At 35.7% G+C, this 27,603-nt stretch overlaps 1 protein-coding gene across 2 annotated transcripts in view; it reads right to left on the bottom strand.

The window, feature by feature from the left end:
• The window catches only part of LOC110445429, a 176,327-nt gene that overhangs the window by 142,111 nt on the left and 6,613 nt on the right, over positions 1-27,603 (bottom strand). The window lies entirely within an intron of this gene.

Below are 27,603 nucleotides of genomic sequence, written 5' to 3'. Positions count from 1 at the left end.
TAACGCTTTTTCGTTTCATACAACAGAACTCTCATTCGGATTTGTAAACGTTATTTGATTTGCCATCAGATTCGTCAATGATGAGCCATTTTATTAAACTAGACCTATTTGCTGTGTATATAAAGTGGCAGTCGATTGCATTATCGGTAAATGTATACGGTTTATATCATATTACTACGACTATCAAACTGGGTTTGTGAATTCAACAAACGATAAGAAAATCGATGCAACTTCATATCATATATAGTTTTGTATGTATTGCCCCACAACAGATCCAAATGCAGGGCCCTTTGCGGTGTATGTATACAGCTTCACAGTATATAGGTATATCTTAACATTATCTGCAGCATCACAATATATGTATACTGCTCCATTACCTCACTAGCATCACAATATGTTTATGCATAAACACTACATATTACAAGATATGTGTACTTCTGCATTGATTCTCTATCATTGAAATATTTGTACACCACCTCCCCAGCATTGAAAATGTATATACAGCTTAATAACTCCTCCAGCATTAAAACATATATACAGCTACGTTACCTTTCTAGCATAAGCACATATATATACAGCTACATTACCTCCAACGTATTACATTAGAATGTATATACAGTTTCGTTACTTCCAAAGCATTACATTAAAATGTATATACAGCTACATTACCTCCCAAGTATCACAATATATTTATACATAAACATTACATATTACAAGATATGTGTATTTCTGCATTGATTCTCTATCATTGCAATATTTGTATAGAGCTACATCTCCCCAGCTTTGAAAAAAATTATACAGCTTAATAAACCCTACAGCATTAAAAAAATATATACAGTTATATTACCTCTCTAGCATTAGCATACATATATATATATATAGCTACAATACCTCTTCGGTAATGGAATATATATATTTATACAGCTGCATTACCCCTTTAACGGTATCACCATTTCAAATGCATAATCAAGGTACTTTACCTCTCCAGTATTAATAATGTATATACAGCTATATTACCTCTCGAGCATTACATTAGCATTTAAATACAGCTACATTACCTCTCAATCATTACATTAGAATCTATATACAACTACATTACCTCCCGAGCATTACATAAGAATGTATATACACCTACATAACCTCCCGAGCATTACATTACAATGTATGTACATTTACATTACCTCCCAAGCATTACATTATAATGTCTATACAACTACATGACCTCCCAAGCATTACGTTAGAATGGATCCTCAGCTACATTACCTCTCCAGCATTACACAAGAATGTATATACAGCTACGTTACCTCTACAGCATTACAATGTAATGTATATACAGCTACAATACCTCCCAAGCATTACATTATACTGTATATACAACTACATTACCTCCCAAGCATTACGTTAGAATGTATCCTCAGCTACATAACCTCTCCAGCATTACACAAAAATGTATATACAGCTACGTTACCTCTTCAGCATTACAATGTAATGTTTATACAACTCCATTACCTTCAAAGCATAACATTATAATGTATATACAGCTACATTACCTCCCAAGCATTACATTAGAATGTATATACACCTACATTACCTTCAAAGCATTGCATTATAATGTGTTTTCAGCTACATTACCTCCCAAGCATTACACTATAATGTATGTAGAGCTACATTACCTCTGCAGCATTACACTTGAATGTATATACAGCTACATTTCCTCCCAAGCATTACATTAGAATGTATATAAACCTACATTACCTTCAAAGCATTGCATTATAATGTGTTTTCAGCTACATTACCTCCCAAGCATTACATTATAATGTATATACAATTACATTAGCTCCAAAGCATTACATTATGATGAATGTACATTTACATTACCTCCCAATCATTACATTATAATGTATATACAACTACATTACCTCTCAAGCATTACATTATAATGTATATAAAATTACATTACCTCTCAAGCATTACATTATAATGTATATACAATTACATTACCTCTCAAGCATTACATTATAATGTATATAAAATTACATTACCTCTCAAGCATTACATTATAATGTATATAAAATTACATTACCTCTCAAGCATTACATTATAATGTATATAAAATTACATTACCTCTCAAGCATTACATTATAATGTATATACAATTACATTACCTCTCAAGCATTACATTATAATGTATATAAAATTACATTACCTCTCAAGCATTACATTATAATGTATATAAAATTACATTACCTCTCAAGCATTACATTATAATGTATATACAGCTACATTCCCTCCCAAGCATTACATTAGAATGTATACACACCTACATTACCTTCAAAGCATTGCATTATAATGTGTTTTCAGCTACATTACCTCCCAAGCATTACATTATAATGTATATACAGCTACATTACCTCTCAAGCATTACATTAGAATGTATATACACCTACATTACCTTCAAAGCATTGCATTATAATGTGTTTTCAGCTACATTACCTCTCAAGCATAACAGTATAATGTATGTAGAGCTACATTACCTCCCAAGCATTACACTATAATGTATGTAGAGCTACATTACCTCTCCAGCATTACACTTGAATGTATATACAGCTACATTACCTCCCAAGCATTACATTATAATGTATATACAGCTACATTACCTCCAAAGCATTACATTATGTTGAATGTACATTTACATTACCTCCCAATCATTACATTATAATGTATATACAACTACATTACCTCTCAAGCATTACATTATAATGTATATACAATTACATTACCTCCCAAGCATTAGACAGGAATGTATATACAGCTACGTTACCTCTACATCATTACAATGTAATGTTTATACAGCTACAATACCTCCCAAGCATTACATTATACTGTATATACAACTACATTACCTCCCAAGCATTAGACAAGAATGTGCATACAGCTACATTACCTCCCTAGCATTACACTAGAATGTTTATACAGCTACATTACCTCTCAAGCATTCCATTATAATGTGTATACAGCTACAATACCTTCCAAGCATTACATGAGAATGTATATACAGCTACATTACCTCCCAAGCATAACATTAGAATGTATATACAGCTACATTACCTCCCTAGCATTACACTAGAATGTGTATACAGCTACATTACCTCTCAAGCATTACATTATAATGTATATACAATTACATTACCTCCAAAGCATTACATTATGATGAATGTACATTTACATTACCTCCCAATCATTACATTATAATGTATATACAACTACATTACCTCTCAAGCATTACATTATAATGTATATACAATTACATTACCTCCCAAGCATTATACAAGAATATGTATACAGCTACAATACCTCCCTAGCATTACACTAGAATGTGTATACAGCTACATTACCTCTCAAGCATTACATTATAATGTATATACAATTACATTACCTCCCAAGAATTAGACAAGAATGTGTATACAGCTACATTACCTCCCTAGCATTACACTAGAATGTGTATACAGCTACATTACCTCTCAAGCATTCCATTATAATGTGTATACAGCTACAATACCTTCCAAGCATTACATGAGAATGTATATACAGCTACATTACCTCCCAAGCATTACATTATAATGTATATACAGCTACATTACCTCCAAAGCATTACATTATGTTGAATGTACATTTACATTACCTCCCAATCATTACATTATAATGTATATACAACTACATTACCTCTCAAGCATTACATTATAATGTATATACAATTACATTACCTCCAAAGCATTACATTATGTTGAATGTACATTTACATTACCTCCCAATCATTACATTATAATGTATATACAACTACATTACCTCTCAAGCATTACATTATAATGTATATACAATTACATTACCTCCCAAGAATTAGACAAGAATGTGTATACAGCTACATTACCTCCCTAGCATTACACTAGAATGTTTATACAGCTACATTACCTCTCAAGCATTCCATTATAATGTGTATACAGCTACAATACCTTCCAAGCATTACATGAGAATGTATATACAGCTACATTACCTCCCAAGCATTACATTATAATGTATATACAGCTACATCATCTCCGAAGCATTACATTATAATGATTAAACAGCTACATTACCTCCTAAGCATTACATTAGAATGTACATACAGCTACATTACCACCCAAGCGTGACATTAGAATGTATATACAGCTATATTACCTCCAAAGCATTACATTAGAATGTATATACAGCTACATTACCTCCCACACATTACATTAGAATGTATATACTGCTACATTACCTCCCAAACATTACATTAGAATGTATATACAGCTACATTACGACCCAAGCATGACATTAGAATGTATATACAGCTACGTTACCTCCAACACATTACATTAGAATGTATATACTGGTACATTACCTCCCAAACATTACATTAGAATGTAAATACAGCTACATTACCTCCAAAGCAATACATTAGAATGTATATACAGCTACATTACCTCCAAAGCATTACATTAGAATGTATATACAGCTACATTACCACCCAAGCATGACATTAGAATGTATATACAGCTACATTACCTCCAACACATTACATTAGAATGTATATACTGCTACATTACCTCCCAAACATTACATTAGAATGTAAATACAGCTACATTACCTCCAAAGCATTACATTAGAATGTATATACAGCTACATTACCTCTTAAACATTAATATATATATATATAAACAGCTTCATTAGTTCTCCAGCATTAGACTATATATACAGCTAAATAACTAATCCAGCATTAACAAGATATAGATATACATCTATAACTTCTCTACCCAGCATTACACTATCCATATATCTGTTAATCTCAATAACATATATGTATCTAGCAAAAACAAATTAATTATACATTTAAATTATCTGTCCCGATTTACAAAACAGCTGCATGTACACATTTACAGGGTAATGTACCTATCCTCTCCATTATTGTATTATACTCGTTTTATTAAATCTCTGTTTCCCAAATGTACAGTCCATTTGCTTAAGTACATCCGACATCCTTCAGGAACATGTCATGACAAGGCAGCATTTCCTGTCTATCAATAGTTGAAGCTTTATTAGGGTAATGGTATATAAAGATAAAAGATAAGTCGGCGATACTTCCATAATTCCATAATTAGTTACAAAGAAACGAGATACATGTAAGCTTTTCGGGGGATGTAAACCATAGTGTATCCAAAACAGCTCATGCTTAACTATTTAGAACCAAATATTATGTTTTGGTCAGGGGTACACACTCATACAGTGCGGCTTGTCTGTTTATGATGATTGATTCATATACGCCATACAAAGTGTAAGCAATTGTTTAAAACAACCCGAATAATTTGCATTAGCGAAATTTGTCATTATCCACAGGACTTTTACTCACGTTATACCAAGATTTTCCAAGATAATATTAACACTCAACAACACTGTGTGGAAAAAGAGGTCACATGTACAAGATATTTTTACTCAAACAATCATAGAAATAACAAGTTGCAAATGTGTTACATGTACATTTAACAAAGCTGTTTACTTTGTGAAAGTTTTACATATGTACATGTAATTGATCAATTCAACAGTTTGTATGTAATGGATTTCTCTTCGATTTTTACTCTAAACAATCTATAAAAGATAAAATAAGTTTGGTTTTATTGAGATTAAGGGGGGATCGGGAAACACCTAGCCTTCAGAGTACATGGATTTACGTCTGTTTTTATGGGACTCATGATGTCTTTTGTTTTGGTGTCTCTTTAATCGGATCGCCTTCTACTGGACTTGATCTGGTCCTTGTGTGTCGATTATGTGTACATCTCTCTCTGTTTATCGAACGAGCAACTATTATATGTTATGGGATCCAACCGTTCCGTTGCTCTTTATTCCACTCCAGGATATGAACAGCCTTAGCGAATAACAGCCTACACAAACATCTGTGTGAAAGCAGGAAAGGTGAGGTGGTCGTGATATTAATCCCGTCCTATTATACGATCAATAACACCACATTTACAAGATCAATCCCGAGTTGCAATCAAACATGAAGACTATCTATATACTTACTGAGTTCATTATTAAATCTACTTTGTCCTTCACCATTACGCTAAATTGACTTTACGTTGCTGTGTAAAGTATGATGCTGTATACATGTCCGGATATCAAGTGGTGAACCCGGGTATTCGTAAGCTCATTTTGTTTGAAGTATAACGCTTCTTATACGTTGCAATTATAATATTGGGTGTGTAGATGAGTAACAGTTGTATAAATGTATGTTGAGTTCTGTTACATGTATGTCTGCCTATGTTAATTTCGAGCAACAAGTTCGTTAATTTGTGCTGAGGTGAGTAAGAGTGAACCATTTGATATCGAGTTGAATAACAAGTGTGTCAATTTGTGCGTTAGCCAAGAGCCTATTGCGACATTTCATGTTGTATTATGTGTCGAGTTTAAGATACAACTTTGATCTTGTGAGTTTGATTGAGTTGCAGGTGTGTCATTATGCGTTGAATTGAGCTACAATTGTGTCATGTTGTGTTGAATTGAGTAACAATTGTGTCATTGTGTGTTGAATTGAGTTTGCGCTATACTGTGTCCTTGTGTATTGAATTGAGAATTACAATTATGTCAGTGTATGTTGAATTGAGTTACAACTGATTTATTGTATTGAGTTTGCGCTATACTGTGTCCTTGTGTATTGAATTGAGTTACAATTGTGTCATTGTGTGTTAAATTGAGTTACAACTGATTTATTGTATTGAGTTTGCGCTAAACTGTGTCCTTGTGTATTGAATTGAGTTACAATTATGTTATTGTGTTTTGAGTTTGAGCCACGACTGTGTCCTTGTGTGTTTTGATGAGATACTATTTATCCCAATGCGATGCATATACAGTACATGCCATGCACATTGAATTAAATTTGAACAATTAAACATTTTGTTGAAGCTGTGGTATTTATAAACATTTCTATTTTACCGCACACACATACGTGTAACTATGAGGAGTGATCGCTGGTGGTCTCTCTATACGAGATTTTCGGGACACAGTCGTTTTATAAATGACCACCTTAACGCTAGTCGTTATGTATAATTGATAATACAATTTCCAGATGGCAATGTGATATGTCTTGCCTATGACTCTAAATTACAGAAATTGTCTACACGTTTGACGAGGAAACCATAATTACATATCCCATTCATCTGCGAGCCATATCTTGAATGCTAGTGATTTCTCATATGCATTGTACTCAATTATACCGTAACAATGTTACGACTAATCTCAATGCACAACAACATTGTCATGGAAAATTGCTTTCGGAGACATTTCGGTAACAACTAGTTTGGATGAAGATTCTCGTGTCTGTGCAACTGTAAGTTAAATTACGAAGCTTCCACCCCTAGTCGGCAGAGAGGTCTAGAGGGTTTGAGAATGTTAAAACGGAGGTTTTCAGGTATATTTGAAAGTAAGATCTGATTTGCTGCCTGGCCTTGGATGCAATTGTGTAGTACTCTTATAAAGGGTAAAACATATTGTTGATTCCTGGGGTAGTCTGTGGTGAAAATATGGCCAAAAAAAACAACTTTCCTTAAACAATACGAATTCTTATAAATGTATCAAATAAAACGTGTAGGCCTCCTTTAATTAATTTATATCTCCTTGTTTCTTCGGTGTTTAATGTCTTTGCCATAGCTAAGGTTATTTGATGACGGCTACCTTGGGAGCGACGCCGAAAATAAAGCGTCAGGATGTTAAAAAATAAAAGCGCTTAAAAGGAGGTTAATGTTAGAAATCCAAATGAAATTTTAAAGGTGAAAGATCTAATCAAAATATCAGTTCTGCGAAAGAGCACTTCCTCAAACAGCTTAACCGACAAATCTACTTGAATTGCTTATTAAGCATCAATATGGTGTATGTTGCAATGTGTAACTAACGTCTTAATCTGAACCTATTTCAAAGCATTTACTGTAAAAGTTGATTTTGTTTTGCGAGATCATCTTTTTTGTGAAAACACAGCAGGCGATGTTAATAGCAATTAAATACGTCTTTATCGTAGCACATTATTGGATATCAACTATAGATCTAAAATCCGCAAGAATCAAACCCGCGAAATTGACCATTCTCGCTAATTTGCAAAAAATAAGGACCGCAAAAAAAGAGAAATTGAGCTCGATATTCCTTTAATTGTCTTTACCTATATACGGTACATGTACTCTATGGACAGACTTGCTGTTTTGATAAGTGGCCAATGCACTCTTGTATTAAAAGGTGTTTGCAAAGAGGATGTTCGGTGATAAAACAGTAGGTTAATAACATGAGGTAGAACCACGTCGTCCAGACACGCCTACCACGTACCGCTTACGTGTACTGGTCACGTGGACTGGTTACATGTACTTTTATTTGCCAATTTCTGTAACAATTTGTCCCTTTATTGCCGAACCATCAAATAACATGGTGTAGCAATATTGCGCTACAACTAAGTTACAGATTTGTATGTGGTGTGTAGGTTCCAATCAATTTGTTTTGTTTCTCTATATTACAATAAATATCATCGTGTGCCATCAACTGTATGCCGTGCTGAGATGATACAAGGGTTTGTATATGTGCATTTGTCCAGAAACATCACATACAAGGGTGGATTGGTTATTTTGTCTTGATATAACAGGTGGGTTGGTTTATAATTTTTGACCTACCAGAAGGGTTGGTACATTATTATGTATTTTTGTCTTGACAAGAGGTTAGGTACAGTATAGTTATCTTGAAATACGAGATCGGTTGGTATATTTTGTCTTAGCGTACGAGGAGGGTTGGTATATTTTGTCTTGACATAACAGAATAGTTTGCAAATTTATCTGATATACTAGAGGTACTTTTTATTCTGAAATATACGCAGAATTTGATTTTTTATCCTTACATAGCACAATGATTGTATATTTTATCCTGACAAACCAGCAGGGTTTGTACATTTTGCCATGGCATACATGTACTAGTAGGGTTTGTACATTTTATCCTCACATAACAGAAATTTTGTTTAGTTTTGTATTGGAAAACCAAAATGGTGTTCATATTTTATCTAGGCATACTACAGGGGTTCGCGCATTTTCCCCCTGACCTTTTAGTAAGGATCTACGTATTTGAAACAGCAAACTCCTACAGACATAGTCCGAGGATGATTGATCACTTAAGGGACACCTTACAGTTACCCTGGGGTTAGTATTCTTGGTTTCAATACATTAATTGTTTCCGAGTGTTATGTTTTACTCTGTCCACCGTTGTTTCTTCTCAAGTTTAACCCTATTTTTGGACGAGATGCTGTAAGCAAACGCCACGCATATCATCGGGATGTCATATAATGCCACTGATCCTGGTGTACATGTTGAAGGTGAATTATTATGTTTAATACGACATAGACAGGACACCCTGCAGACGTGATTCAGATTCGACTTCGAGGATTTCTAACACGCTGACCTATATGGCTGACCGTCGTTTACACGTATATGTATTGAATGGATGTCTGTTACGTGCACCAGCTGGTAGAACGGGGACTCTTCCCAGCATTCCCTCGGGACAGTGCGGGTATATTGCCAAAGTATGGTAACTGACCAGTTGGACATTCCTTACAGCCCCGACGTCAAATAATTCAACACATAATGGTATTGATTGGGCATTGTGTTATTCCAAAGCACGTTGGATAATGCAGATGCTTTGCGTTCAATAATCAGACGTTTTACTTCCTCCATTGTTGTCTTCCATTGTACACTGTATCGGATTCGAGATCTACTTTTTTCCTTTGTGTATCACACTGTGGTATACACCTACATCCAACCGGGGGCTTTATCTGTTATGCACGTTATACATCAGAAAGTATTCCCTGCGTACTTGTACAGAGTAAACAGGACGAAGGCGTAGAATGTCAAATATTACAAATTGACATTACTGACGATAATGGTTCCACGTCTATTACCCGACTACCAGGTCACTTTACCGTAACACGCGGAGCGTAATCACGTTTCCAATTTGTAACATAAATATGCAATTTGAGACCTAGACATATTAATTCATAAGGTATAATATCCACGTTGTTTCATTTATCTTCATGGAATGTTGGTGTACTGTCTCTCCGGAACTTTCTGTAGATGTGTGACTGGTCTACCCAGTTACTTGCGTGGATTTTAATCATAGATCATCGATCATCCGCGTTAAAACTCAATTTTCGGAATTCTAGGCCAAGTTTCTTTATTCTGTATTTCTTTATTGTGAAAATGGTAATACACTTTTGTCGTTTGTACCGTTTACTCGAAGGGAAACAAAGCACGCATGTTTCACATGCATCTTTTCTATCTATACAGCTTAACGTTATGATAGATTGTGATGTACATGATATCCACATGGTTGGCGTAATACTGCTATTTTGACTACTCTTACGAGCATGAGGCTGAATCTAATGTAAACTATGGTTAATGATAAATTACGTGTTCCGGCCGACTTTGCTACGACAGAAATGAGGCTATGTTCCCAGCATCGTGGTATTTCAGACCATTTGTTAAGGGTAAGTTGTCGCTCACGAACTATTTTGTAATGCATACAAGACAGTGGGAGCGTTTACCTTACCGTTTATCACTGTCAAACCGCTCACTGCTCAGACCCGTTACGTAACCACACATACCAAGACTTGAAATCACAGTTCAATCATTCAGTCTCTCTCCTTATTGTCATTACAAACCAATACAGAGGATAGCCAGAGTGAAAAATAATTTTCGTAATTGAAAATGTATATCCTTTCATATCTCAAGCATAACATTGGGCAGCATGAGTCTATCAACATTCTGTCTTTATATGATCATTTAGATGGATTTACAAGATGCACTTTTGTAAAGTCGTTAAATAAGTCGGGCGAATGGATATGGAATTCATTAAAAACCAAAAGCACATTTCGTATGTAAATGATAGAATGAAAATAAACTAACACTAAACGCACTTTAAATTCTATGCCATCATAATATAGGGACTTTTTTGCGTAGATGAAGAACGTGGTTCGGGAATATACTTACCTGGCATTTAACTTATTTAGAATATAAAGAGTGAACCTAGTGAACCTTAGTTTATGGTTACGTAGATACATTCCTATTACAATAATTGTAAATGTTTCTTTATAGCGAAAGTAAGTTTAAAAAAAAAATGGTTTGTCTGACAATAATAATACATCTAGTTTCATCATGTAACTGGTGAATGTTATGAAAATAACACAACTGCATTTTATCACATGCATTGCATATTGTACAATAGTGATAAAGCAGGGTTACAGCCAAATGTGGTACCCTGTTTTGTATGATTTACTTTTTGTGGGTATTAAACAAACTATTTTTGATTTTCCGAATATCTATCGGCCTTATCTCAACGAGTAAATGATTAAAACTATTGTAATTTTTGGAATGGTTATGCCCTGATTCGAAAACCCACATGTGATTAGGCCACCCAAACTTATTTGTTTAGTTTTCGGGGATTTAACGTCTTCGCAACAAACAGTCAGGGTCATATAAGGACGAGTTCCAAGGGAGACACTACCGGAAGGAGAATGTTTATCGAAGAAGAAAAAGAAGGAAAAGAATACAGGAAAACGGAAAGTATCCTTATTGTTTCGACATGTTCCGATACTCAGGCAGTCGCATACAGCCGGGCATTTTTAGTTTAATCCATGTTCCTTTAATAGAAGACAAGAAAAACCCCACTCTCAATTCAGCAGGGTGCTCCACATTAGTCGCCTCTTATGATATTTCAGTGGGAGACAACAGGTCTATTCATTTTAAGCTGAGTGCCAATAAGAGAGCAGGATTTTCAAACTTTAAGGACCGTGATTATCCCTGTTGGTGGATAGAACCAACAGTCTTCTTCGTTTGGGAGAAAGTACGTCATCAAGGTCAATAGCTTTGCAATATAAGGCGGTAATAACCTAAAAACGTTAACAAATTGAGAGAATAAAATTGTTCTTAATATTGCAATGGATGCAGCAAACTTATTCTAGACAAATCCGTTGCTGTTCTCTGGAGGAGCGTTAATTATGCTGAGCTCAAAGCGTTTTTCTAGGTGCACGATGGCGATTAGAGGAATAATGGAAACTAGCACGTTCGATAATACCTAAAATTGCCATCAACACTTAGGTGAATATTCTCCAGGTGTATTGTTTCTCGATTGCAATGACTTTGAACTATTTGACAACCATATCAAAGGAGGAATTCGCCGATCGTCTCAACGGTTTTCTACGAGTTGCCGAGTAACAAGAAAGGCACAAATTACAATAACAAGACAAATGTTCCTATTCAGGTATGTGCTGGACAAACATATCTAACTTTCTTTGTGTCACTGGGCAAAAGAAAAGACAAATGATCTCACTCGTGTATGTGCAGACAATGTACTAAAGAAACATGTTAAAAGAGGTACGAAGTGTCGACATTGTAAATTGCGATATATATATACATTCGGTTGCCATGTTTCTGTATTTGTTGAAAGTTGTATAAACCCAAGGGAATAGGAAGATTGAGCACAACCAGCCACTAGACGATTCAAAAAAGGTTTTACGACTGCGTTTCAAGTGTTCAAGCGACACAAGCAGACTACAAGAAAAAAATGTTTGCAGACTTAATATGTTATAAACAGTACAAATGTGTCGGCAATAGGAGAGAGGGTCATCCGCAAAAGCTATTGTAAACCGTTTTCCGAATGTTTTGATAGTGCGATTGACAATGCATTCAATTGAAGGAATTCCAAACCAAAAACAATAGACGACGGCAACATTTCTGACAACCAACCACAGACAATGAACATCTCTGAGACAGTCCGGCAGTATATGGCATGATATTTGGTCAGTAGGAGAAAAAAACTATATACAAATGTCTGTCAACAACATGTACTAGCCATTTCCTGAGAGCCATTTCTGTCACGTTGATGAACTATAAGTGTTTCAAAGCACGGCATATAATGTCCATGTCTGAACACCCGTCAGCGATAAGTTTGCGTTCGGACACAAGAATTGATGAGGTATAAGGACGGGGAATAGTAAATTGCGTCAGCATCACAGAGGCTTGTAATAGATACATGTACACATTGCGTTTTGTTTAACGTATTTACACTCTCCCTGACTCCTTAATTAAGGAGGCTATAGCCGTTCATTTTAATGCAATCCTGCCTCGTTCAGAATTAATCCACGGATCTATGTTCAATGACTTTATATCAAAAACAGCGACAAGCGACGATACCCTTAGTGACATAAAAAATGGGACAGTGTTTACCCTAACAAAGAATGTATGTATTAAACGTTGTAACACTTTCCTATTACGGACATTGAGATATACGCCTACCTACTATTCAATATCAATGGTTGTTTTCCTAAGTGCCTTTGGAAGGTCCGTTTTCATAATAATGTCACATTATTATGAAAATATACTACACACTGCCACATATTATGTTCTGATGCAAACATGTCCAGGATACGATATTTCTGTTGCATTTCATTTAATAGTGAACTTTCAGTTTCCCGACCAGTAATAGACATGACCTTCATATGACCTTAGCATTTGCGAAAAACGCAGATTTTGTGATATTTTATAATTCAAAACGAACGCTACATAATGGCATTTACTTGTTGCTGAAATAATCTTTGCATATTTGTATATAACTAAATATATCTCTTATTACATTTACAATAAAAAATAAAGCAAGAGGTTTCCAAATCGTCACAAACCTGTTAAATGAGTGTATAGTGTTACATCCAGTTTTAGTACTTACAATATGGTTAACTTACTTTGGTGATCAATCAAATTGTATTGTACCGATGGATGTGACTCCAATAATACATTCAGTTTTATAACATACAATGTACCTGGTGATTCTTTCTATAGTGATACACCCAGTTGTATCGCATACCTAGTTAAAACCCCTATAGTGATACAGCCAGTTGTATTACATCCCTAGTTAAAACCCCTATAGTGATACAGCCAGTAGTATTACATATCTAGTTAAAACCCCTATAGTGATACAGCCAGCTGTATTACATATCTAGTTAAAACCCCTATATTGATACAGCCAGTCGTGTTACATCCCTAGGTAAACCCCTATAGTGATACAGCCAGTTGTATCACATACCTAGTTAAAACCCATATAGTGACACAGCCAGTTGTATAACATACCTAGTTAAACCCCTATAGTGATACAGCCAGTGGTATTACATATCTAGTTAAAACCCATATAGTGATACAGCCAGTCGTATTACATACCTAGTTAAAACCCCTATAGTGATACAGCCAGTTTTATCACATATATAGTTAAAACCCCTATAGTGATACAGCCTGTCGTATTACTTACCTAGTTAAAACCCCTATAGTGATACAGCCAGTTCTATCACATACCTAGTTAAAACCCCTATAGTGGTACAGCCAGTTGTATCACATACCTAGTTAAAACCCATATAGTGACACAACCAGTTGTATTACATACCTAGTTAAACCCCTATAGTGATACAGCCAGCTGTATTACATATCTAGTTAAAACCCATATAGTGATACAGCCAGTCGTATTACATACCTAGTTAAAACCCCTATAGTGATACAGCCAGTTCTATCACATACCTAGTTAAAACCCCTATAGTGATACAGCCAGTCGTATTACATACCTAGTTAAAACCCCTATAGTGATACAGCCAGTTCTATTACATACCTAGTTAAAACCCCTATAGTGATACAGCCAGTCGTATTACATACCTAGTTAAAACCCCTATAGTGATACAGCCAGTTCTATCACATACCTAGTTAAAACCCCTATAGTGATACAGCCAGTTGTATTACATATCTAGTTAAAACCCCTATAGTGATACAGCCAGTCGTATTACATACCTAGTTAAAACCCCTATAGTGATACAGCCAGTTGTATTACATACCTAGTTAAAACCCCTATAGTGATACAGCCAGTTGTATTACATACCTAGTTAAAACCCCTATAGTGATACAGCCAGTCGTATTACATACCTAGTTAAAACCCCTATAGTGATACAGCCAGTTGTATTACATACCTAGTTAAAACCCCTATAGTGATACAGCCAGTTGTATTACATACCTAGTTAAAACCCCTATAGTGATACAGCCAGTCGTATTACATACCTAGTTAAAACCCCTATAGTGATACAGCCAGTTGTATTACATACCTAGTTAAAACCCCTATAGTGATACAGCCAGTTGTATTACATACCTAGTTAAAACCCCTATAGTGATACAGCCAGTCGTATTACATACCTAGTTAAAACCCCTATAGTGATACAGCCAGTTGTATTACATACCTAGTTAAAACCCCTATAGTGATACAGCCAGTTGTATCACATACCTAGTTAAAACCCCTATAGTGATACAGCCAGTCGTATTACATACCTAGTTAAAACCCCTATAGTGATACAGCCAGTTGTATCACAAACCTAGTTAAAACCCCTATAGTGTACAGCCAGTTGTATTACATACCTAGGTAAACCCCTATAGTGATACAGCCAGTCGTATTACATATCTAGTTAAAACCCCTATAGTGATACAGCCAGTTGTATCACATACCAAGTTAAAACCCCTATAGTGATACAGCCAGTCGTATTACATACCTAGTTAAAACCCCTATAGTGATACAGCCAGTTGTATCACATACCTAGTTAAAAACCCTCTAGTGATACAGCCAGTCGTATTACATACCTAGTTAAAACCCCTATAGTGATACACCCAGTTGTATCACATACCTAGTTAAAATCCCTATAGTGATACAGCCAGTCGTATTACATACCTAGTTAAACCCCTATAGTGATACAGCCAGTCGTATTACATACCTAGTTAAAACCCCTATAGTGATACAGACGTGTTTGTTTTACATACGCGTAAATTGTACCAGATAAATCATACTAAAGCCAGTGTTGAAAATAGCGAGAAAACCTTACAATATTGAAACAGCTCGTTGTATTTCATGTCTGATACGTGTGGTTAAGTGTATGCTAGTGATAAAGCTAGTTTTAACATTTAAAAATCTTATCGAGGTTTCCATATCGTCACAAAAGCTTTTCAAACCTATTATCTCTTGTAAATCATGAGATAGTGATAGTGCTAGTGTTCACGTATTGCTAGTGTTTTAACGAATTACTTAAGTTTGTCATACTAACGACACATTAATAGTGTCATTTAACTTTAATGCTAAAACATTAAACCCATCACAGACCATATCATGGTTCACTCAAGGTCTTCCTTAAGATAAATCATAGTCCTGTCACCGATGGAATGGATCCAACGACCTTGACCTTATCAATCAATATAGTGATACAGCCGATGTTCAGGCCATTTTATGCAATTTTGTTATCAGCCGCAACTTCTTTATGACTTCAACCTATCGTTTTATTTTACTCTCATCAAATCGATGGAAGGAAAGAATAGTTTAGCGCCATATTACACATGGTAATGTGCAGTAATTCTTAGTTTCCCAATGACTTCTTCCGCCATTGCCACTCGTTTTAACGTTTGTGGGCATTATTACCGGATGTTAGTCTGGACTATTTGGCAGTAAATAAAATATGCATTAAAGAACAATTTAGGTATCTTAAAGACACAATACTAGATTCATCTTGTATCAGTCCACATTACAGTCGCGTTTGCCAATTCGGCAGTTTAAAGCAGCTGATGCTGTACCATTCCCTCTCGGTATCTGTATTACGTTAAATAAAATTTTAACCTACACACAAAAAAAAATCAAAAAAAAAAAATCAATATCATTGTATGTGATGCCATCGTGTTTATGAGGGAAATGTATTTTGTGTTTGTTTTGACTCCGGTTTGCTTTTTACGGCACATCGACAATTTAAGTCTAACATTGTACCTGAACATAAGGAGTGGAGGCAAACATTGTGGGTACATGTATGTGGTCGGAATTTTTAAACAATCGGTGGACAATCGTGATGACGTACAACAAAGGTCTGGACATGTTTTCTCAGGGGCTCCAGGAATTGTATACAGAGGCCAGCTGATACAAATGCATTCCATGTACTGGGACGGACATATTTATAGGCAACATTGCTAGCGGCGTATGGTCAGTCACTTGACAATGTACAGTCGAAACAATTAGGTGTGATGCTAATACATTATGACCATTTATCGTGTCCATCAAAAAGCCATTATAAGGAACAATATATGCCATGGTGCTATCTAGCTTGTGTTCCTTTGATATTTTATTTAAGTGGTAACACGTTCAGACAAATACGGTCGTATCACTTTAAGGAGAAGAGGACTAAGCTTGAGGTGTACGAGTCCCAGAGGAGTATCCATAACCTGTTTTATTTGTCTGTAGTCTCGGGCATATTTACGAGGGATAACAAGACTCGAAAAAGTGTTATGGCGGCACCGTGGCTCGGTGCTGTAGGTCCGTGGTTTGATTCCCAAAGGAATGCACGTGACCAGTGTCCTTGAACATATCTCTTATTGTTTCTGTCATCCGGAATGGCTTCTGCGTCGTATGGTGTATATGTCGTTTGGCTGAACAGTGCAGAAGACACAAATACGAAACCTACTCTTTAGACAGATCTATTGGAGAGAACTGCTAGCTTTCTATCATACATATACGTTGATCCAGACAAGGCATTGTTCCCAGGAACATGTACTCGTTAATAATAGTTTAGTTTTAAAGATATCGATATAGGGGTTAGACCATCCCTGCACATATACACACGACTTCCTGATAAATCTTTTTGAAAAAAAAGACATGTAAATACATGTATCTCCATTGTGTACAAAGGATATAGATGGGGGAAACGCGAGGACATCCCCTGCTATTTTTAAATACTATTTGTTAAACGTGTGTAAATGTATAAATACCGCGCATACAACTGCATTTGTATCTTTGGAACAAATCCACCGTAGCCATGTGTTTATAGAGTCTTAGTAGCAAAACATGTCGGCCAACTTTAAAGTGCTGATACAGATCGAGATCACTATCATCGCCTTGATGATCATACACGTTTATATCCAGCATCCCCCCAACGGAATACCCTACAGAGTATCGATTTATACGCAATACATAAACTAATCAACAGTTTAATTGGGTGAGGCCTGTATAGCTCAAGCGTAAACAAGTCCTTTAAACTTCATTGAAATGCTGTTTTCCTGTCAGTTCCCTCGTAGTGTAAAGAATGGCTTTTTTGTAAAGTATTCAATAGCCATTATATCTCTTTCCCTTGTTATGTCTCATATCATTTACATCAACAAGTCCCAGTCTCAATCTCATATTCCTTATTTACACGTTCCCAATCCTATTTACTACATTCCTACACATATTATGACGCATAAGTCACATCAATTTGTAAATCCCCTAAACGCAGCACAGTCTTATCTCACATTGTTTGACACAGTACGGTCATATACACCTTGACTCATCAAAATCCTAAAGCATCATGATGCAGTATTGCCCTAAGCACACTTTGACATGGCACAGTCCTACGTTTCCCGACACAGTGAAGTATTATCCTTTGTCACCGCACAATCCTTACTGTCCTGGCGTAGCACAGTCCTTACCATCCTTTCATATTACTTAGCATCCTGGAACAACGTAGTCCTTAGTTACTTGTTTCGGGGAAGTTTTATGCATCCTGTAAGATACACGTACGAGTTATATCATTTTACATCCTCTTGAATAAGATAATTCTCTACCCTCTAAAATATAATACATGTAGTTATTTACATACTTCGTTACATCCAATACATCTTTACAAAAGGTAAAACGGAAGTTGTGTCCTTCTCACATTCTCAAAAAAAAATGTGTTCTGCTCATTTCCACTTTTAACATAGGTAAATCCTATATATCCTGTGAAGCTGCAAAGTTCAATACAATGTGTTACAGAAAAGTCCTATTCACCTACATCGTACACAATCTTATATCCATAAAACACTAATAGTCCTATACGATTTTAAATCGTCTAACGAATTATAATAATCCGCAAATATCCTCTGGAGCTGCTTTTCCCGTGCACCCCCTTACAGCAAAACAAACTTATTTACACTTATACAATCTTGTATGGTTTAAGATTAAATCATCTCATCTGTTTCCACATCTAATAAAATCTTGATAATACTACACCATCCCATCCTTTACAGTGGAGTCCTACATATCTAGTTCCTTGTACGTAATATTGTTCTAAACGTAACCACATCATCTGACACGTGTATCAAATCATCTCAAAACAAAGGGCATATTTGCTCTTAAATTTTATATTTTAATGTGTCTGTGGACATTGCGTGGGAAGGGTTCACTGTGTTTTTGCGCGTGTTTTGATGTATCAATTCCCTTGTTAATATATTTTTTGTTTAATGTTGCGTCCAATGTTGGTGACATCCTGCTTTATATTTTGTTTATCATGCTTTACTGTCAATGTATTACAACATCCGGTTTTAAATGGTAATTCGATCTTTGTTTTCTAAATATTATTTAACGTTATTTTTAATAACAAAACAAAATCATAGCATGCGACATGAAAGCAAGTAAACAGAGTGCAGGGATGGTGACTTGGGAGAAACTAAAACCGGGTAACGGCTATCATGAGAAGTATGTTTTTGCAGGAACGAGAAAATGTGATGATACATTTCACATTATATATCATAACTTATAGACTGAAAAAGATAGGATTGTACTTTTAAAATATAGTTAGTTTATATATATGCACGGGACTCGGTAGCCTAGTTATTTTGTTTTTCATTTCGAGACGGAGTGGGAGTGTTTCACACAAACCGTGTCTGTACATACTAACAGTGAGCTGTTCTGAGAAAACCTGCGGTTTTATTGCACAAGTGTCCCAAATGTACATCACAGAGTGTCGGCAATATGTCTACACGATATTTAACATCCATTCCACTACATAAATATCCCGTATGCTGTAGAATTTTGTAAAATGTATCTCGATCGGAGTCAATTTATTGCAGAAAATTTATCAACAAATTTGAAATAAACCGACATGATGTTGTAATAAAACGGCGGGAAATCATTCCTCTTTGAGATAATTTGGGATGTAATTTGCCACAAGCTCGTGGATTATTTCCTAAACAATTCAAAATGCATTTATAACATGACGAAAGTAGGTAGATGATAGGGTTCAACATAGTGTTAATTATATCTGAAGTTGTACCAAGCAACCCATCATAAAACAGAAAAGTCCCTGTAAGTTAAAGGTTCTGCTAGTCCTCTTTTGTTTTTTCGCTAGTCTAACTGCCCGAACGTGATCGTCCCAGTTCGTCTTCTGTTAAAGAGTTCCAGACCTTTGTCGACAGTATTACTAGACGTCGGTGCGACTGACTGAGCCCGTGATTGGGAAGACCTGCGCCTTTTAGCTGCTGACTAGAACCCAATTCCCATGGAGTAAGGAACCAGACGTTTAATAATTATCATCCAGCTCTCTGTCAGAGAGATAGGCAGGGGTCCCTGTCGTACGGGAGAGGAGAGTTTGGATTTTGATATCTTTGAAAATCACTCATTACCCATCTAAAATAAAAAGATGACTTTGCTCAACGGATTATTTTTTCGTGAGTTTAATGTGATTTCAGGGACATATTGATCTGTGTCAGAAATGTTGCTGATATCGTTGTCAACGCTAAATTACACTGCAGATAGGTAGATGCAGTTTGGCAGTTTTCCATGAGTAGTCCAGACCGGCGGAAATACTGTAACAAAATCATAACACCGGTAAATCCACTCTGATCCAGTGTAGAATGAATTACGAATATATTACATCATCATAGTCTAGAGTGCAACTCTGGAGTTTAAAGATGATTTGCTCATTTGTTTAAGGTTTTAAGTCATTGCAACTGCTTACGTCTTATTTAGAACGGAGACAAAAGAGGATTGGGCCTCAAAAGGTTCACTCAAGTGTCTCGTCTATCTGAAGTGTCAAAAGCAGTACAGTATAGCGCTTTAAATTCGCGGGTTCAATATTTCGCGGTTTCGTATTCAGTACATATTCGCGGGGGTTAAATTTCGCTGTGCATCAGAATCCCATGAGTAGGGCAAAGTGGCCACCTATATGTTAGTGTTGTTTTTGCATGGACTGCCCAGTTATCCGGTTAACATTTTTGATAATATCACTGGTGTTAAGAATTTGCGGATATAAGTCAAAGCGCGAATAAAGCAAATTTAAACCCCCGCGAAATAAATGTATAACCGCTGTACAGTAGTGTGACGTTTTATTTGGTCACATTTTATTTTGAAAACTAATAACAATCCATGGTGGGAGAGACAACGCCAAAAAGAAAGAGTTTATTGGTGAGAAAAGAGAAAATAAAGGGATGTAACAGGACAATATCAATATAAGTTTTACCTATATGAGTTGTTGACGTGGAGGGAAATCCAGAAATCCGTGCGGGACTCAACATAAATAACATTACCGATCATCCAATGGGAGACTGTACATGTAACAGTTAAAAATACTGTCCTACTGGCAAGCATGCTTTAACAACGATACGGACGCCCCAACTAGTTCAGGATCGTCGAGTGTGGTCAGTGGTTGGATGAGTGGCCGACCGTACGTCATAGTACAACAAGTGTCTATTGCTACGATAACTACATTAGATTTAAGTCAAATTGGTATTTTCTATTTACAGCATAAGAATGGTTTTGTGTGTAATGTGTTAGACATCAATTCGAATACTGGCACATGTTTCAAAAGAAATAAGCAACTTCCAGTGAGTTATATAACAAGACTTGTGTTTCGTACAGACGGACATTCTAGAGTTAACAGAGAAAATCGGTTGTGGCCGTGTTTGTCCGTCCATAACGACCTCTGTCAACAGGTATGTAAAGGGCTCCGGGCATTTTACTTCAGGTACACAACTGTCTGTATACACGTGACCAAGTAACGGCAGCGTAAACGTTTAATAAACGCGCGAATGACATTAACTTACATATTTCCGACATACAATTTGTATCTTACATTTTACATGTTGCCGGGGCGTCCATCTCTGGCAACATGCTTAAATTAGTAAATACAATATCCAGAATCATCTGATTTGTAGAAGTAAGTGGATTTGCATTACTGAATGTCGAGATGAATCGGTTAGAAAAAGAAAAGATATTGAACCTATACAGATATGTACACCCTCAACAAAGGTAATAAAACTAGAATCATCTAAACTATGGCATGTTCCTTAATTTGTAACATCTTCAATGTTAAATTGGGTAGCAACCGTTCGTTCAAATTTTCAAATACTTCCGTTCCCATGCACAAACATAACGCGTTTTTCAATCGTGCATCATCTGTGTTTGAAGGCCCACTTTGTTTGTTTCAAGATGCTTTTATCAAAGACTGGTAAAACCAATTATGACTTAAATCATTAGATGGCATATTAGTTCAACCTTGAAACTGAAATTGGATGAGAAATCGCTTACGGGTGAAGGTCTAATGGAGTCAGTCTGTTTTGTTACATGAAGTGGAATCGCAGTTTCGTCATACCAAGTTTTTTATTTTATTATTAATATCACTGTTAGGCGATAATGCACAATAATCAAGTTAACTATTTCTCAATTAATGCAAATTGTGTGAATAAACACATATATGTTTATTTATCGTTACGACGTATTCATCAGTGTTAAGGAAATAAAACAGCATGAGAAAAATCAGTCCTTTAGATAGTTTTAAGGCAGTTATGTGAAACCATGGGTATCTGAGTATGAACCGAGACTATAACGACAATATTAATGATGCCGAAAATGTCCCGGTGTTTCTCATAATTTTCATCTGAAACCGGATGTAAATTATTTAACAAACAAACCATTTTTCTATACTTAATTCTCAATTTTTCTAATTTACCATCTGTGCTAATTAGACTGGCAACTGAGATTGCTTTGCAGATGTTGATAGCTAACATTTGGAATGTTTCGTATCAATATATAAAAATATCGATGTCATTAATCCAATGTAATGATAATCTTGGGAAGCTGAGGAGGGTCGTTATTTTTCAACTATTTGGACCAAAAACAAGCGTAATTACCGTCAAACACTGTGTTCAACTGTTATGAAAATCAGTCATTGCTATGTTTTTAATTGGTATTTGTTTTTATATTTAGATGTGCCATACCACGCTAGGCGAGTTCAAGCGGTAATTAATTTCAGTTATTGAAAGTAGATTAGTTGAATCGAGATATCTGCAATTGCATTGCGGTTTTTTTAAAGAAGATTTAGGAATACCACAATTAACTTGTTTATGGAGTTGCATAATTTGCAGCATTTTAGCATATTTCTACTTATCTTTTTTCTTGTTTAAATATTAGAACAGTAACTTCTAACTAATATCAAAAAAAAAAAACTATTTCTGCAAAGGAAAATATAAAACGACATATGGTCTGTCACATTGTCGACTTGATTTAATATGTAAGGTCATTTTGGTTAAAATTATGTACATGTAAACAATTAACTCGATGTACCGTGATATTCATTGAGTAAACTTTTTTGTATATGAAACAGTAATATACCCAAGAAATTGTTGTCTTTGACAACATTCAATAAATGAAGCAGCTTTATTCATTGATATTATGTCACAAACATATGCTTACCGTTTGTTATTAATAACAAGGATTAACAAGTGTTGATTTTTATCAAGGACGACACACATTAATTGACCTGTTAACGAAAATAGACTTACACAGGCATTACGGTGATATGCATGTCGGTGCTCTCAACATGCTTCATGTACATTTGTACCAGGTGGAGAACTTGTACTCTCACACAAACGCTTATTTCCGACTAGTTGGATAAACCCGCTACATTGAAGGAGCTGGTAAACATTTTTAGCTACCCATTTGTGGGTTACACTCTGAATGTGATATCACTGGTCAGTCTTCTAATTATAATGCTTTGCAACGTCATCTTCAACTATGACGTCAGGGTTTATGAAAACTGTTTCTCCAATCGGAAACAAGAGCGATTAATTCCAAAGGAAAACATATGGCTCTCTAGATTTAATATTTGAACGTTGTAGGGGGAAAACGTCCGTGAAGTCGTGATGGTAGCTTAATTTGGGAAAGGTTGTCGAACGGCGCATTGGATAGCGCACCTGCCCTTTCACCTACGTGAATAGGTATAGGGTCACTTGCCGAACACGTAGGTTTTCTCCGGGTACTCCGGTTTCCTCCCACAATCAAACCCCCGCGCGCTTACATCCAACAAGAGTGATTGCTATAAGTTGACAATTGTTGTTAAATAAATAAAGTTTATATATATATATTAATTTGAGAATGGTAAACCTCGTGTCTTAAAACAGTTTGGAAAATAACTTCAGTTGTAGATAATATATGATAACAAAACAAGTAGTTTGGGAATCTCTATCCCCGTAACCAGCAATCTTCAAACAAGCAAAAACAAGTTTGTTTGTTTAAATCAATAACGTCAATGCCGCGTTTGGTATACTCTTTGTTTCTTGATTTATTGTTCTTGGTGTGCTCTGTCTAACTACTGCTTTAAATTAAATTTCGAGAATGTCCATATAACACACATTTAGACGCAGAACAGCATTGGGCTTCCAAAGATAGACAAAATATATCAATGATAGAAGACACGGTGTAGTCCACTGGGATTCAAACGTTCTAGACGTTACGGCCGCAAAGGACAGATTTATTACATAACTTCATTGTAATCTGTCAAAGCGAACTGTTGTCATCTGCTATGCACGATGTATTGCATTTCAATTAAATGATTTCACCAGAGGAAAAAATATCAGATGGCGACGTCAGATAATCTATATCTACCAGCAACGCGATAATGACTATTTTCCCGTCATAATTAAGTATATTTCGTTTCAATTTCGCATGACAGTTGCACAATTCACAAGATTCTCTCGAGTTAGACATTTAATTTATAAAAGTTATGTGTAATCACTATTGCACCACTCCCTTGTGTGGGTTTATCATTGCTATGAGGACACTTATTGTTAGGAAGGCTTATCAAAGGGCTTCCTGGCAACCCCAACATTAAAGAGTTTTTAACATAAAGCTAATATTTGTTGCAAAACGCCTCAAAGAGATGAAATGGCGAGTTCATAGTGCCTTCTCACTATTATACAAAAGTAGTAATAATAAGGAGTCACCGCTTAAAACGTAATTGAGAAATATGGCCGAATTTGAAAGCATTGCAATAGGGACGGAGGATGAAGTTAAGTTCCTCCGATATGGGTTCTACGTTAATCATATGATAATACATGGGGATACAGCAGGTTTCCCCTCTAACCTGCACGAATGGTGTTTAAATAAAGCAGTGGTGAGACAGTTTTCACTGAACGGAAACCCGAGAAGCACAGGTTGATATGCCGAAAGAATATCATGCGATCCTAGTGGACACAGTTTCCTATTTTTCTAACGCACGTGTATACGATTTCATTCGGTATACCACGTTTAAACTTCATACCTCATTGCTTGTACGAACGTACAAAAGAAGAATGTGAGTGAATAGCGCAACAAAATGAAAGGAGCAGACGACGACAGATGTTCCAGAATGGTTTACATTAAATGACAGGCACTTGAAAACAATTTGTTCACGATTAATACAAACAGTTGGAAGTGGACGGAACACATTTCCAGATCTCCATATGGAGCACGTTATCTTATGTTTAGTATACTTTTTCACAAAAGGTCGGTGAGCGTCTGTTTCTTGACGCCATGTCATTAATGGCTGCTGCACCTTGTGATGTTTACTACCTGGATCTGACGAAGATTTAGAATGATGGAACATGGATTATTGTACACACATGATAACTCATTGAGCGACACTCGAGGCGATAAACAGTATGCTTTGTGAATCAATATGCGGTCTTAATGTACACCAGAACCCAGATCTATATGGCATGTGGTTAGAAAAAGGGAGGAGAACGTAACATTCCAAGCTCACCTTGAGACACACTTAGGTGTAGACATCACCAGACGTGTTGCATTTATATACTGATTACATCTCATGCGTAGATGCTGCGCTATTCCTTGACTCGAATTTTATACATTTCTTTCCGTGACCCCATGGAGGGAGACTTTAGTCGTGCCGTGTCATAAAGTATGATTAATGGTTTTAATCTTAAGATGAGATGCATTATAAAATCATACATCTAGAATGATATATTATTTGTGTCTATGTGCGTAGTGTATAAAACGTGCAGAATGCACTCTATCTGATGCATGCTACAAGTTAATGTGCCCTGTAGTGGTTACATAGAAACGGCATGTTATGGACAGGTCCGTAAACTGTATAATACAGAAAAGATAATCTGAATCGAAAGTATGTTTGATCCAGGCCTTACAAGATAATGCAGCGATAAAATACCTACCGCATGCATACAAAATATTCAAAATGACGAAGATTTTTTTTGATGTTGTTGTTCCTTCAAGTTCCTTCAAAAATTGATATAAATATAAAGTATGTCGAAGTATACAGCGTCACTGAATTACCTAAGCGAGTGGTATTTTTAACAGAAATGAGTTGTTATTAAATGCTTGTGAATAGATACAGATACAAATAATAACTAACAGTAAAACGGATACCGTATATGTTTCAGGGAACGCTTATCTTCAGGAAGTATTGTGACGGAGTTATAGATGATGACGGAGTTATAGATGACCTTTGTTTTGGTATATTGTACGTTTCTTTTTATATGTTCGTGTATAAGTAGTTTCATTCTTAGTCCATGACGGAAGCATGTCTTACATGAAGATGATCTGGTTGAAGTGTAAACAGTAAAATCGAGTTCGCTTCATCATGCCTCGCACATTAACGAAATAAACATAGCTACAGTACGTGATACTTCATAAGTACAATTTGAAGACGAGATCGATATAAACGCAGTGTAATGTTGTTTTTTTCTATCTTTTCCGTAAGCTTTATATGTAAAGAAGGATAAACATACCGATGTCTAAACAATCATAGCTCTAATTCAATACGTTAATTTGAATCATGCTCTTTTTTTATACCAAAGCAGGTGATTTTGCAAACATTTCAATGCATACGTTATAAATGTGTACTACTTGGATTATTTTGAACTGGCATTGCTGTCAGTGGTTATAAATGTTGGTCCTGGCGAAAGGAAACAAACAGGTAGTTTACCAAATTTAACAGTGTTGACAATAAAATAAGGCTAATGAGTGCTGGATCGATGTAAGAGTTAGTCTGAATTAAAATATATACGTTCATCTAAATGTTTGATATTGAAATCAAAGTAATCTCGCAGATAATGTGCAAATATTTCGTATTAATATGATTTAGATGTATAGTTTCGGAGAAAGTACACAAGACCCCTTTTTGTTCGATAATGATTAGCACACTTTGAACGGCATAGAGCAAGTTTACTCTCTCTGAAACCTTAATGTTAACACCAAGAAGCTTACACATGGAAACGATCAGAAACAGAAGGCTTGAAAACAAAGGGCGACAGCTTAGCACTTCCACCATACAACCAATGAGTCAGTTGTTTAAGACCTAACAAAAATGTTAAATTGGCATGTTCAGACACTTTAAGGTACTTGTATTTCTTATGTTTATTTTTATTTTATTTTGAGGAGGGGGGG

The sequence above is a fragment of the Mizuhopecten yessoensis genome, unplaced genomic scaffold (genome assembly GCF_002113885.1).
Source record: "Mizuhopecten yessoensis strain PY_sf001 unplaced genomic scaffold, ASM211388v2 scaffold2303, whole genome shotgun sequence".
Classification (NCBI taxonomy): domain Eukaryota; kingdom Metazoa; phylum Mollusca; class Bivalvia; order Pectinida; family Pectinidae; genus Mizuhopecten; species Mizuhopecten yessoensis.
The sequence above is the reverse complement of the archived record's forward strand: the minus strand, read 5'-3'. Positions and strand labels throughout refer to the sequence as shown.